This window comes from Anarrhichthys ocellatus, unplaced genomic scaffold (assembly GCF_004355925.1).
Source record: "Anarrhichthys ocellatus isolate YVR2014 unplaced genomic scaffold, GSC_Weel_1.0 scaffold20, whole genome shotgun sequence".
Lineage (NCBI taxonomy): Eukaryota > Metazoa > Chordata > Actinopteri > Perciformes > Anarhichadidae > Anarrhichthys > Anarrhichthys ocellatus.
In genome coordinates, this window is record NW_022280050.1 from 6,665,005 (window position 1) to 6,678,365 (window position 13,361).

The window sequence follows — 13,361 nt, forward strand, 5'->3', positions numbered from 1 at the left end:
AGAGAGAGCAGTTCATCCTTTATTGCTCCTGGAGAGCCATTTCAAAGCTCATTAATCAAAAACTCGTCGCTTTCAGACTCCTTGCTGATCCCTCCTCCTCCTGAACAAAGCATTTGCATTCCAAATCCAAGTAACACATTTCAAATCGAGAAGCCCCAATCGTTAATGGTGGGGGAGAGTTTTCTAAAAACCTAGTGTGTTCACAGTCTCTGAGATATCTCTGATTTAAAAGCGCATCAAGGTAAATTAAATCATCAGTGACTTTACATCTGTGCAGGTCCCACAGTTCAAAAAGTTGTATCTGAATGTGACTCAGCACGCAGCTGTCATCCTAAAGCCTTTAACAACATGACTTTTAGGTTGGTTTCATCTCATTTCATAATGAATGTATTCCTGGATTTTGTCTCTGAGCTGCAACAATAGGCTACAAATCACCTCGGTATTCAGTGGATGGCGGCCATTTTGACCCTGGGTGAGCTCTTTCTTCTTTCAGCTCCCCCACTGCAGCTTTCTACACCGCTAGTCAATTATTAAGACCCTAATAGTTTTAATATAATATCATTTAGAAAATTGAACGAAATATTCCCCCGCAACAGGCTGAACATTAGGCTAATAAAAAATACTTTTATGTGATCCGCATTATTTCGAACTGGTTCAAATGAAAAAGCTTTGCATTTAAAATATTCATTACTATTTATTTATCTTTCTGGTGTGAGAAGAGTCAATTCACAATATTATTATAAAAAATATATAATGTATGTTTTCTTTTCAATTTTAAACTCTTAAACCTGATGACAAAAAATATAGGCCACCAGAGGCAATCAAACAAGGAAATAATATACATAATACAAGTCGAAATATCACTGCTGTAGCACCAAATGGGGCAATTGGAGTATCAGATGTTATGCTCTCCACCCCCATGACATACATGGGTGTAGCTGGGATCAACTGGCATGCAAAAGGAAGTTTCACCCCATTTGGAAAGAGCATAGTTCCTTTGATTAGAGCTGCACTGTAAATAAAAACCACTGCTTTATAAAGTGGGGGTCTGGTTAGAAAACTTTATGAAACGTTACTTTACAGCTTATTTTGTTGTCTAAATCTTGGTATGTAAACAGAATACGATTTGACAGTTCAATTGCTGTCAATATGCACACGTTTGAGGTTATGCTTAAATGTTGACTTGCAATAGAACAATTGAATCACAGCCATAAATAAGTAAAAGAAGAGCCGCTTTGTTGGAGCGGCCAGTGCAGATGGGACCTCGTTTTGTGTTCCTGATTGGATAAAAGCAGACCACGCCTGCTCAGTGGAGGGTAATATTTACATATGGGGAAGTAGCCCTACTGTAGGCTAACTATTAATGAGAACAAGAGGTGTTAACAGCCATTGGCTCATCTGTACACATGGACATCCTTACTGGAGGCAGTTATCTGATTAAAACACTTTGATACTTTTCATAATGTTAAATATTATGGACAGAGAACTTGCAGTGCAGCCAGCCTTTTATTCGAAGTGTTGGAAGTAGAATAAAAAGGTGTAGTCCCAGCTGCTTCTTAATTTATAGGGTGCAGGAAGAAATATCGTTTCTCACGACACCGACACAAGACAATTCTTTAATCAGACCTCGAGAAAAGTTGGTGTGCACAGTAGCTACATATCGCGATGGTTCCTCTGTGCAAGCCAGTAGCATTCATCTCCATCCCCAAGAGGGGTTTTATTTTTCTACACGCGCTGGCTCGAGAGACAGGAGGCAGCAGGAGTTGAGAAAACGTCGCAGAAGAAAGTAAGATGATCAAGAATGTGTCTCGTTCTTGAACTTTTATGAAGCGCGTCCTGTCGAACGAAGTTGCTGTGGATTATCAAGGATCAAGGCTGAAAATCACAACAAAGCAGTTTACGGAAGTGAACAGAGAAAGGATCTCAACATCTCAACACAATCTGACGAAGACTATGAGGACTGGTCCGTTTGTGACCCAAAGAGTGGAGTGGAGCAGAGGACGTGAAAGAAAAGGGGGGCTGAAGGTCTTTGGTTTTTATCACAGCACTCCTCAACTCATTTATTTCCTGTATCAAGGCTATGGTTTGTGTTTACTCGGTGAAATGTGCTGCTCTCTCAAACTGTGACGAAAAGCTCGAACTGTGTTGATTTGTGGAATCTTACTGAAAGTGTAGGATTTATTATTGTTGTTGACTTTAATCTAGTCCAATCAGATCAGCTAAGACACAATACATAGATTAAACTCCTTATATTGCAGGATCCAGTTTCAGGGAGATTTGCTTTAAAATATTTTGCCACCTTTGTATGATGATGGGAAAGTTACAAGACATAGCTTTAGACCTGTGCACGTTTATTTATTCGCTTGCTTATTTATTTACATAGTTGTATGTCTCTTCCAGTCTGAACAATTTGAATGTAAACTCATTGTGTGTGTTTCATTTTATTTCCACATGTTTCTAAGGATAATCAGATGTTATTATTACTCATAGAGGGCCTACTGTTGTTATGATATTATTTGTTGTAAAAGTTGCTAAATGAAATTGCCAGTAACCCCATTTAATGTATATTAATGAAAATGTATCGATATCTAAAATACACATTTTTCCTCCAATAAAGAAATTAATTTTGCCTTGAAATTGTTTGTTATTTCAGCTGATGCTCATTCACTCACCTTATAGATTCATACAAATTACACGAGAGCAAAACATATTTTAGTTTTATTATGTAAAGAAGGTGCCATATTTTTGCAGTCCACACACCTACAAAGTGCACATTTTATACAAGGTTTATATAAACAGTTTGATACACAATGTCTGTCAGTCCATTAAACTGAGAGACAGGATTTAATGTTTGTCTTTGTTTGTGTTGATGTCCAGTACATCTTTGGTATCAGATGCGAGGAGGAAGGACAACTGATTTTGATCACAAACCCTGACCATCTGCACTGACAGAGGATGTGAATGTTAGAGGACACCATTGTCAGAAGTCCTTCATGTCCTCTGGCCTCTGCTGTCGTTAGGAATTCACCACACAGTGTAGGTGAATGAGCAAAGGAGGCACACACTCTGTTCATGGTGGAGGCATCTGTGCTGTTTGCCAACTCATAAAGCCTACACTGCATTTTCCTTCTGAAAGGGAACAGATTATACAAATACTGCAGCGCTACATCTCATCCATGTGAATACTCAGTATTTGTGTATTGGTTGCAGGGGGCTACATCTGTCCTGTAGTGTATTATTAAAGAGGGCATATTGCCTGGAAAAAGTCAGTCCTTACACACGGAGAGCAAAGTAAAAGCATCCCTAATGGCAGAATAAATGATGTGCTAATGGTGAAGAGCCTTAAATAAGACTGCAGCCCTGGACTCCATGCGCTGAGGAACAAATGACTGATGTAGAGTTGCTACCCATTTTGCATGATCTACATCTCGAACACCTTTAAAATGAATCTTTACCCTGACAGCTCACACTCTCCTGTAACCGGCCTCTGCGGCTGCTGAAATTAATTTCCAGTAAACTGTAGGTGGTCCTTTGTTTTGGAGGCTCAGTATGCCAAAACAGCAGGGTTATGGGTTAGTGCATGCAGAACATTAACAGGAACCACAAAGAATGATGAGAATTGATAGAAACTGAAAATCAGAATCATATATTTCAACACATTGAGTTTTGAGTTGAACATGTGGGCTTGCTGATTCATAAAACTGCAACCAAACTGCTAAGAATAACTAGCTTAGGAGCCTCCCTACATTGATCACACATGTTGTCACAGAAACTGATGTGCGTGGATTTATCGCAGCTCTTATGTGTTAGTGATATTGATATAATTGTAACTATAATAAATGACTCGCTCCCCGGGGTATGATTTAGAGGGCTTGGCCAAAAGGCTCTTCTCCTCCTTCCTCGTGTGAAAGATAGCTCACTGATGTGAGGAAACCTGAAGTAAGTCATACATTACCCAAGCCTTGACTACAATGCTCTGGTAGTCTATATCAAAAAGTATTAGTGCCATACCCTGTTCTGATGCTCTTATGGATTTCTTTCAGGGCATTTTCTATATGAAATTATGAGTGAATAAATTGCATCTTCATTTATCTTCGAAAAACCCTTCTGTGCTGACTGCGACACTCAGCTCTCAGCGCTTTACATAATTATATTAGTCTTCTGCTACACCACGAAATTGATTGCCCAGGAAAATGAACCTGGCTTTGCTATAAATTACACCTATGGATCATAAGAAATGTGTTATTTTGTTTAAAATAGTACCTAATATAATTAGAGCTCTAATTCATGGCAAGCTACAAGTGTGCCTATTACAGTAACAGGGTTTGGAATTTAATCTGTCTGCTGGATAAAGAATGATCCTGTATGGTTTTCATTTGTAATCGCGGACACATTATTTCAGTAAAATAGTCTGTGACTTTTAGATATGAGAGATGGATTGTTGAATGAATAAGTATATTCATAAGTTTCAGTATTAAAGTTAACAATTCATTCATGGAGGGAAGATTCAGCATCAGTCCCACAGTCTGTCCTGTGTAACTTTTCCTTCACGGTGGACATAACTGGATCTTGCGTCATCGGAGGTGTGACCTCTGCTGAGGAAGGTGGATCTCTATCAGTCTGACACACTGGATCTTTACAGGATGGTTTACTGCGGACAGCAGAAATAATTTTGTATTCAATGAAAATTCACGACAGAGAAATTATATCTGAAATATTAAGAATGGCTTGGAGCATGTAGCATGTACATCAATTGACATGCACATCTGAAGGATGAGGCAATGTTATTTTTTATTTTTCTTCTCTTCTTTTTAACAAATCCCATAATAAAACAAAAACAAACAACCAACATTGCGTTAGTATGTCTCTCAAACATGGATGACTTTCACTGTATGTGGCAATAAGCCCAAAGTGCCTTTTTTCCAACTGAAGATGTAAATCTTTAAATAACAAGTATATACTTTCATTTTCATAAAAGGCTAAATCATTTTCTAGAACAGCTGGTCACTGTGTGTTTTAACAAATGTTATATAAAACAGGAGTGAACTGCATATTTGTTTGGGACTATTTTCAGCGCGGATTAATCCACATTTGCTCAATCAAGTATTACAGCAGCAGCACAGTGTATGTGAGACTGATTTAAAATAAACTACAGTGCCCATGGTCAGGATAATGAAGCAATCACATCACCCAGTGCAATAGTGTGCAACACTGATGTTTGTTTTTTATAGTTTGGGGACATAAACAGAGGAATAAGACATATCACGCAAAAACGTGACAACTCATTAGTAGGTTAAATTAGTTGTTGTTTTTAGTCTTTTCATGGGATTTGTTGACAATCATAAATATACAGAATATCACTAGACATATCATTTAAATGTTGGAACAAAAAGGAGCAATTTGGCTTTGAGCACACAAATTTCAAAGTTTCTATATGTGACGCACTATTCTTAAAAGGCAACCTTGTACCACAACTCATGTTTGACTTGAACTCTTTCAGCAAGCTGACTGTGACATTTAGATCAAATCTGGCATCTATTGCATAGATTTACAAGATACAAATGTGTTGCAAACGTTAAGTGAGAATCCACAATGCCTTACTGTTGATGATTTTCTATTGCAAGTGCACCTTATCAAGTCTCCTATTCACCCAGGCTGATATGACTTAATAGATGACACTAATTTCTTGCTTTGACGAGATGCCGTGTTTCATTACCTAAAAAATAATAAGAAAAGTGTTAAATCCCTGTGTGCTATACTGCAAAATGTGTATTTTGCATTCTGAAACTACCCGAATGCAAAGACACATTTCCTACCTCTATTGTTCTCCTTACCTACAGCCCCCTGCATCACAATCTACAGCACAGTGGCAGCATGCAGGGTTAAGTAATTCTGCACCATTGAGAAAGACATTTGATTTCATTTGTAGCGTGTCTTTCAGCGGGCGGAGGTGAGCCCACCTTTGGCTCCGGGAGGAGTGAAGCGGCACACATATCTAGTGCTGGGAGACACAAAATTGACAATGCATTTATCTTTGAATAATGTAAATGTCCTGAGAATATGGTGGCAGTGGTCCTGGCGTGTCCACGGAGGGCGCAGGGCTGTCAGACACTGAGCTCTCTGGCCCTGCTGCAGCATAATGTGGCCTCCGGCTCCCCTGGAGCATCCCGCTGCTCGGCTCTGCTCTGCCTCGGGCCCACATTCCTGCTCTGGCACACTGCACTAGCTCCCCTCTTAATTTACACTCTGGTAGAAGAGGGAGTTAATGCAGAAAAGCCTGCCAAGAAGAATCTTATCTGCTCTTCCCCTTTAAAGGTGAGGTAGGTTAGAGCACAACATATTGAATAGAAGTGTGCAAGGTGATGGTGTATTTCCAGAACATCCAGTCTGCTCATTTAAAGATATTAATATTTCTTTATCTAAATGCCTTAAGCATACAGTTGAATCTGAGGGATGAGATTCTACACATTTCTAGTTGTTGAATAGCTTCTATTATTTTAAGTAGTTGGCTTAACTTCAGTGGTTCCATGAATACTATGAGTTATGTGTCCAAGCAATGTGCAGCTTGGTGACTAAAACATGTATTGTTTAAAATAGATGGCTCCTGGCAGGCTGACAGTGCTGTTCAGTGAGGCAAAGTGCCAGTAAATTGTTTGTCTTCTGCAGTGCTGCGCTATAATTCTTCTGGGAACCAATGGCATTGTGTTTGCCAAAGAGAATAATGATAGATGGGATAAAATCAAACTAGAGGATTTTTGGGATGCACTCTGACCACTCGGCAAAATCCGAATACATTTGTGTCCCCAGGAACGAGAACCGCAATTGTCTGTGCTTGTGTCTCTCCTGCCTCTTGTCTCAGATAGAATAACTGATTTTATATAGATCATTCTGCAAGCAATTATTAATATCGTCCCATTTCTTATACAACCGTTCCAATGTAATTTGTTTAATGTCTGCATTGAAAACCTAAACATTCATGCACTGAGTATGTGTGTCAGCTCTTATATGTTGGATGCAATGATGCATTTTACGCTGTATAAAGTGCTGGCGTGCAATGTCTCCAGTTCTGAGGCGTAAATGTAAATGTGCAATCTGCCTGTTCAAGTGTCCTGTTGGCCCAACGACAGGAGCAGGTCCCCATCTGTTCTCTCTCAGGAGCGCCCAGACAATACATTTCCCCCGCCAGACCTTCCCATTTGCTGGAGCAGAGGTTTCCCAGCCATTTCTAAGGTTAGACGCAGGGTAAGCGCTTCCACCCTGTGCTCACAGTTCTCTGATCGGAACTACTTGGTCCTTTTTTTTGCCGATAGAGTTGGGCTAATTTTTTGTTGCTGAGTAATATTTAAATGTGCTGCCCTTGGCTTCCAGGCCGTTTTGTTGCTGTTGCTGCAGTTCCGCAGGATGCGAGCAGCGAAAGAGGAGCGTGGCTGTCAGTGGAGTGTGATTTGTTGCAAGCCCAGCCTTGCCAACTGTGAGGCACTGAGGTGTGACCACAGAGATGCCTAACATCTCCAGTTGCCTCGGGGCCAGCCAGTCAATTACACAATAGTGTCTACCCTGAGCAATGGCATGTGCTCAATAATGGACCAAAGACAAAGAGAAAACACATTTCAGAACAGTTTGCACCAATGGCCATGCCATTACTGGAGTATTCTTGGTCAGATATCATCATTATGTCATATAACGCTTTGGTCAGTTGTGAAAACGCGTGAATGCGTCTGTGTCTTTTTTTTTAAAAGCCGTAGTTGCATGTATCTTCAACAGCCTTTCTCAAAAGAGGAACATTTTGGTTACTTTGTAGACTTCAACTGTTTATGAGGACCATGTGTGGGGAAACTCCAAGAGGGTCCCTGTTCAAAGAAACCTGCCTCTCCTTTGTGAGACACTTTATCGTGTGGATGCAGATGTGCTTTTTGTTGGAACCTTGCACCTCATCCATTACCCTCGGCCTGCCAGAGAGATAGTGGAGAGTGAATCCATTCAAAAGGACCAAAGCAGAGCCTGCTGCTCAACTGAACTTTGCGTGAACTAGGCTCAACAGCGGGATCCATGCATCAAAAAAATAAGTAATTTCTCCTCGCTGCTCTGGCCTGTGTTTCATACAGATTGCAACTATCAACACGTCCGACATCCTCATGTATCAATCTGTCAATCTGATATTCGTTTGAGGACTGTATCTGTCTCCAAAGATTTAATAGAGACTAAGACCGAGCTGGGAATTTTGTGACTATATCTTGTCTTGTTGAATCAAGATTTCACCGCGCAGTCTGTTACGATATATTTAAAAATATAGCTACAACGAGACACAGTGGCTTCAGTGAAGAGGATACGATTATGAAAACAGCTGTGCAATTATTTTATATTTAAAACTGAAGCTTAACTTTTTTCCTAATTATAAATATGAAATATAAATACTGTCGTCCTACATATAACACATTCAATCAGAATGAATTGTTATTCCATCATAGCCAATTATTTTGAAGAAAATGAAGTTGTTGTTCATTATCATACAGCATATTAAATGAAAAAACACAATCACATTTTTTAAATAATGTAACAGTGGTTAACTCTTTGGATTAGCCAACTGACTGTTGCCAATAACTATACCATATCTCTAGTACCTTAAAATGTAGCCGGCCTTGGTGTTTCGACTGCTAAGCTATGCTCAGCTAACCAGCTGCTGGCTGTAACTTTATGTTTACCAGAGAGATATGAGAGAGGTATCAACCTTTCAATCTAACTTTTGGCAAGAAAAGTAAAAAGAGAACTTTCAGCATTAGCAGGTTTTATGTTAGTTTAGGTGAGTGGCGAGTTAGATATCTACAACTATAGCTACTCTTTGATATGATATTGTTGTGGGATTGTGATACATTACAAAAGTACTCAAATACAGCACTTCCTTAGGAAGTTGGCTTAAGTAACGTGTGGGTGTACTGGTGCTCACTGTTCAATTCAAATGTGCTCAACATATCAAAGCTACAAAATGTGATCGGCTGGATGCTTGTTTGTGTTTTACAGAGAAAGTAGTAAAAAGATGGGAACCGCATGAAACCTGTACCGAGAGCAATGGCCTTTTTAGCAAAGGTAATATGACATTTTCATTTTTACTTTACAATATTTCATATTTCAGTAGCATCTGGTTGTCACAATGGAAATATATGACATGGTCTATTTTTTAGCATAATTTCTGTTGACTAACAAGCTTGTGGTCACAAAGAAAACCAAAATACGGAACACATACACAGGCAGATTTATTGTTAACTACTCAAAGGCCGTCATGTTGATTGTCCTGAAATTATGTTTCACAACAGAAATTGTGATGTTGTTGCTTCATTAAAAATGGCTCACATGAGAGACAGATAAAGGAAACTGAAAGGTTGACATTTGGAGTACGAACAAAAAGGCTTTTTTGCCTGCTCAGTAATGGTACAGAGACTCTGGCACTATTGACATAGACCTTGGGTTGTTATATGAAATGTCCGTGGACACAATTTAATTTCTGTCAGCAGTCAGGCTCCACAGCCACAATGGATTTCTTTTATGCCCTAGCCTCTGACTCCCACCGAGCATCTGTGTGAGCTGGAAACACAGTTTCTGCACCGCCCCTTCCTCTCTTCCACCCGCTGCCTCTGCCCTTAAGGTGCATTTCATCCACATAGAAAATGAAGTTATATCTGAACTTCGACCAATAGTCTCGCTAGCCCTGGGGAAAGCACTGTGGAGCTCGCCTTAGTATGACCAGGCAGCACAGACTGCACACGAATCCATCAATCTCTTCTCTGTTCTCCACTGCCTCTAATGACTGCATACATAACCATCTTCTCCAAGATTTGATGATATGAAATTTGCTGTTTCTTTAAAAAAATGGTATGTATAATATTAAATTACATTCTTTCTAGAGTGATTTTGTTCTAAGTTCGTTGACTTATTGCTGTAAAGGCTTCCAGCTCTTCCTTCTTCCAGCTGCGCTGTCTTGTACAAATCATAAGGATCCCACATGGTGTTACATCCTCAGACCTCTTGTCCTGAAGCAGCATGTTGAGAGCTGGATTAAGTCCAAAAGGCTCATGAAAAATGTGTTGCTGACAACCAGTAACTCTTGAAAATGTGTCTGCTCTGTTCCTAATGGTATGTAGCAGAGCAGTGTGTTCATGGCTCTTTTGCTTATGGTGACTGACAGAACTCTAGTCAGGTCTGACTGACAGGAAAATAAATTTAGTGATTTTCTTCTTGGGAAGTGCTGACATTAGACTTCTTTAGTCGAGGGTTGGAGGAATGGGATTTTCTACTAATGTGACTCACATTCTTAGCTGTTTCCTCATAGTGAATCTGTGCACAGAGCAGCACCACATAATATTTTGTCTCAGTGAGCATACCTGTATTATGCCCCATGTGTTTAGAATTGGACCTGCCTTAAACTCCAAGAGAGGCCAACTCCATCAGTAAAAAAAGTATAAAAAAAAGATATCATTAACTTAAGTATATTTGTAATTCATATGTCATAAAGCAAATTTGGTTCACTCTCACGGCTCTCATCAGCATACTTTCTAGATGCAGCAGGTATGCAGTTTTGAGTGGGACATTTATCAGCTTAAGTGTGGAGGGAATCAGGGCTGTATGGGTTGTAGTTGCTGTGGTAGTGGGCCAATCACGTGTTGCTAGAAACTCAAAGAACGCGTGTGGTGGTTGGCTGGGAAGTAAAATCATACAAATTGTCATTGTTTTCTAGATCTGGGTACAAAAAGGATCGAATGCAGGTATCGTGTAACTGGAAAGGTTTCGACTCTACCTGATACCTAGTTGGTAGAGACCAAAAGCGGAGCTAAAAGGAGAGTGAATTATGGACTTACAATCACCAGGTGACCAGAAACATAACTCCAAATGAATTATAATGTTGCTCCGTATGTGCTGGGTGTATAAAATAAAGAACTGTTTGCCAACAAATTGTTACGGCACGGATAGCACTGGTAAAATGTTTTGTGGTTAGGTGGTTAGATGTCATTTCCACTAAGCCTTTTGCCTGTATTTGCAACTAGCAGGCCACAACATAAACTGAATGCCATGATTTCCAAAAAGAGAAGGACGCAGGCCAGCTGAACCCTGGCGAGTTCGACGTGCTCCCACAGTCGCTCCACTCTTCCATGCACTCAGCTCGGTATTTATTTAATTTAATTTAGATAAACAAACAGACCTAGAGAGAGTCTAAACCAAAATACTTCAGGGATGAGGGTTATCATTCATTGGTCGCCATCATTTCCTCCTTCTCTCAGCGTCTCCTCTTTTCATTGGTTGTGTCCATCTGGTTGTCACGTGATGTGGGAGAGCCACCGAAGAGATGGTGTGCCCTCTTAGATCGTTTGTCTTAATTCAAATTTAATGAAATGTGGCTCTCTTTACTATTGTGTAAGCAGCTCAGAAATGAAACATTGTACTTTATAGTATTGCTCAAACAGTGCTCCATACATTGTTTATTTAAGCTTGCTGCAACAAATAGTAAAGCCAGTACAATAGAATCTCAATCAGTGCCTTTGAAACACGGCTGGAGCATTTAATGAAGTTTTCAAAGTCAAGGGATATTTGTTTTTAGGAGTGCTGCATTGTAATGAATGTTGTATTTTGAGGAATACTCACAAGACCAGTAATAAGATTTAATTTATGTACACTGACTAACTTTATTACCTGCTGTCGTGACCTCACCTTCAGGCCAGCCACTGTTCCACAAGCTTCTGTGACTCAAACAAAAATTCAGCATTTCTTTCATCTGTCTTTCTGAAAAAAATACAAACTCTCCTGTCATTTCAGATCCAGCCACTTCCTCCTGCCCTGCAGTAAGGGCACCTTCACACATGTAGGCCTGTGACCGTTACCTGCCAAGGCTATATACCGAATGTGGGCAGCGCCAAGTTGGGTTAACCACGAAGTTGAACCCCACGCGATCCGAATTTGCTTTAGCAAATGTTTTATCATCCCTTCGCTTGCATAGAATAGAAGTGAATGCGTGGCGAATATTTGCTAATGTGTGCCATGCACTAACCCTTTCCCAGCATTCCCCTCACCTGACCTTCACCACCCACCTACTCACCTGTTTCCCTATCCCCTAATCAGCCTTGTAGAACACCTGCCCATCGACACACATCCCTGACAGATTGTCATGTTTGCATCAGTCCTAGCTCTTGTCCTGTCTTCCTGATTTACTGCCTGATCTTTGGATTGATGATTCTCTGCCGACTGCATTTTACCTTTATATATTTGTACTTACTGTTTTAGGCCACAACATCTCTGTATATATTGTATAACTTCTCATTATGCATACATTCCTGTTTACCGTACAGTTCATTCATTTTGCAATTATTGTCTATTCCAAAGACATTTCATTTATATTTAATTTGTTATATTTAAGTCCTATATTGTAACTTTGCACTATTTTATGTCTAAGCTCTAAAGTTCCCATTGCCAACAGCAACTGCTTCTCTGTAATTGTTGTGCACATGATGACACTAAAGGTATTGATTCTGGCTTCTGCCTTACTCCTCATGAGTAGACTATCATACATTTTTTTTGTTGCCACAAACTGCATGAATCACTAAAGTAATATATGGAATATCTCCCGAAGGAAACTTCTCTGTTAGCTCAAAGTGCATGCATAGATATTAGCATCTAGTGATCTTGTCAGAGTCCTGGATTATAATAAGGTAGCGAATGGTTTTGCACAGAAATAGGTGACAAGAAACTCCTGTTTTACTGTTTTAAGGTAAAATAGCTTACACTGTCTCTCTGTTTGTGGTTGTTTAATAAAATATTATCAAGCTCTGTGATCAAAGCTTTGGTGATGAGTTGTTCAGCGTGTGACTTGGTGACAGTTGAAAGAGGTGGCAGATTTATGGCTTTGGATGGCAAATACATCATGCTGTTCTGCTTGTAACATTTCAGAGAACAGTCCCAACCAGCTATGCAAAGTCTCTTGTGATGATCCTGTGTGTCTGAAAAATAAGATGTGGTATACCTCATCTATTGACACAGTTTGTTATGAGCAAAGCTTTACCTTTAAACATTGCAGGCATCCCTGTTTGAACGAACATATGATGTAGGATAATGTCTCTTATATTTTGATGGCAAACAGCAGGATTTCCCTACATGCTAAAGTTAAATGTGTATGCTTGATGCGTTATATGTGTGTGAAGGGGCTTCTGTGCTTCTAACTGTTGAGTTGACCTTAGTTTTAGATGTCCTGTCATTGTTTGGCGGACAGTATTTTCCATGACCATTACATAATATAACATATTCAACCATTCATAGACCAACACGTACTCTCTCTCAATCTTACTGTCTTTTTAAATTCATCAGTGTAACCCAAGATGATG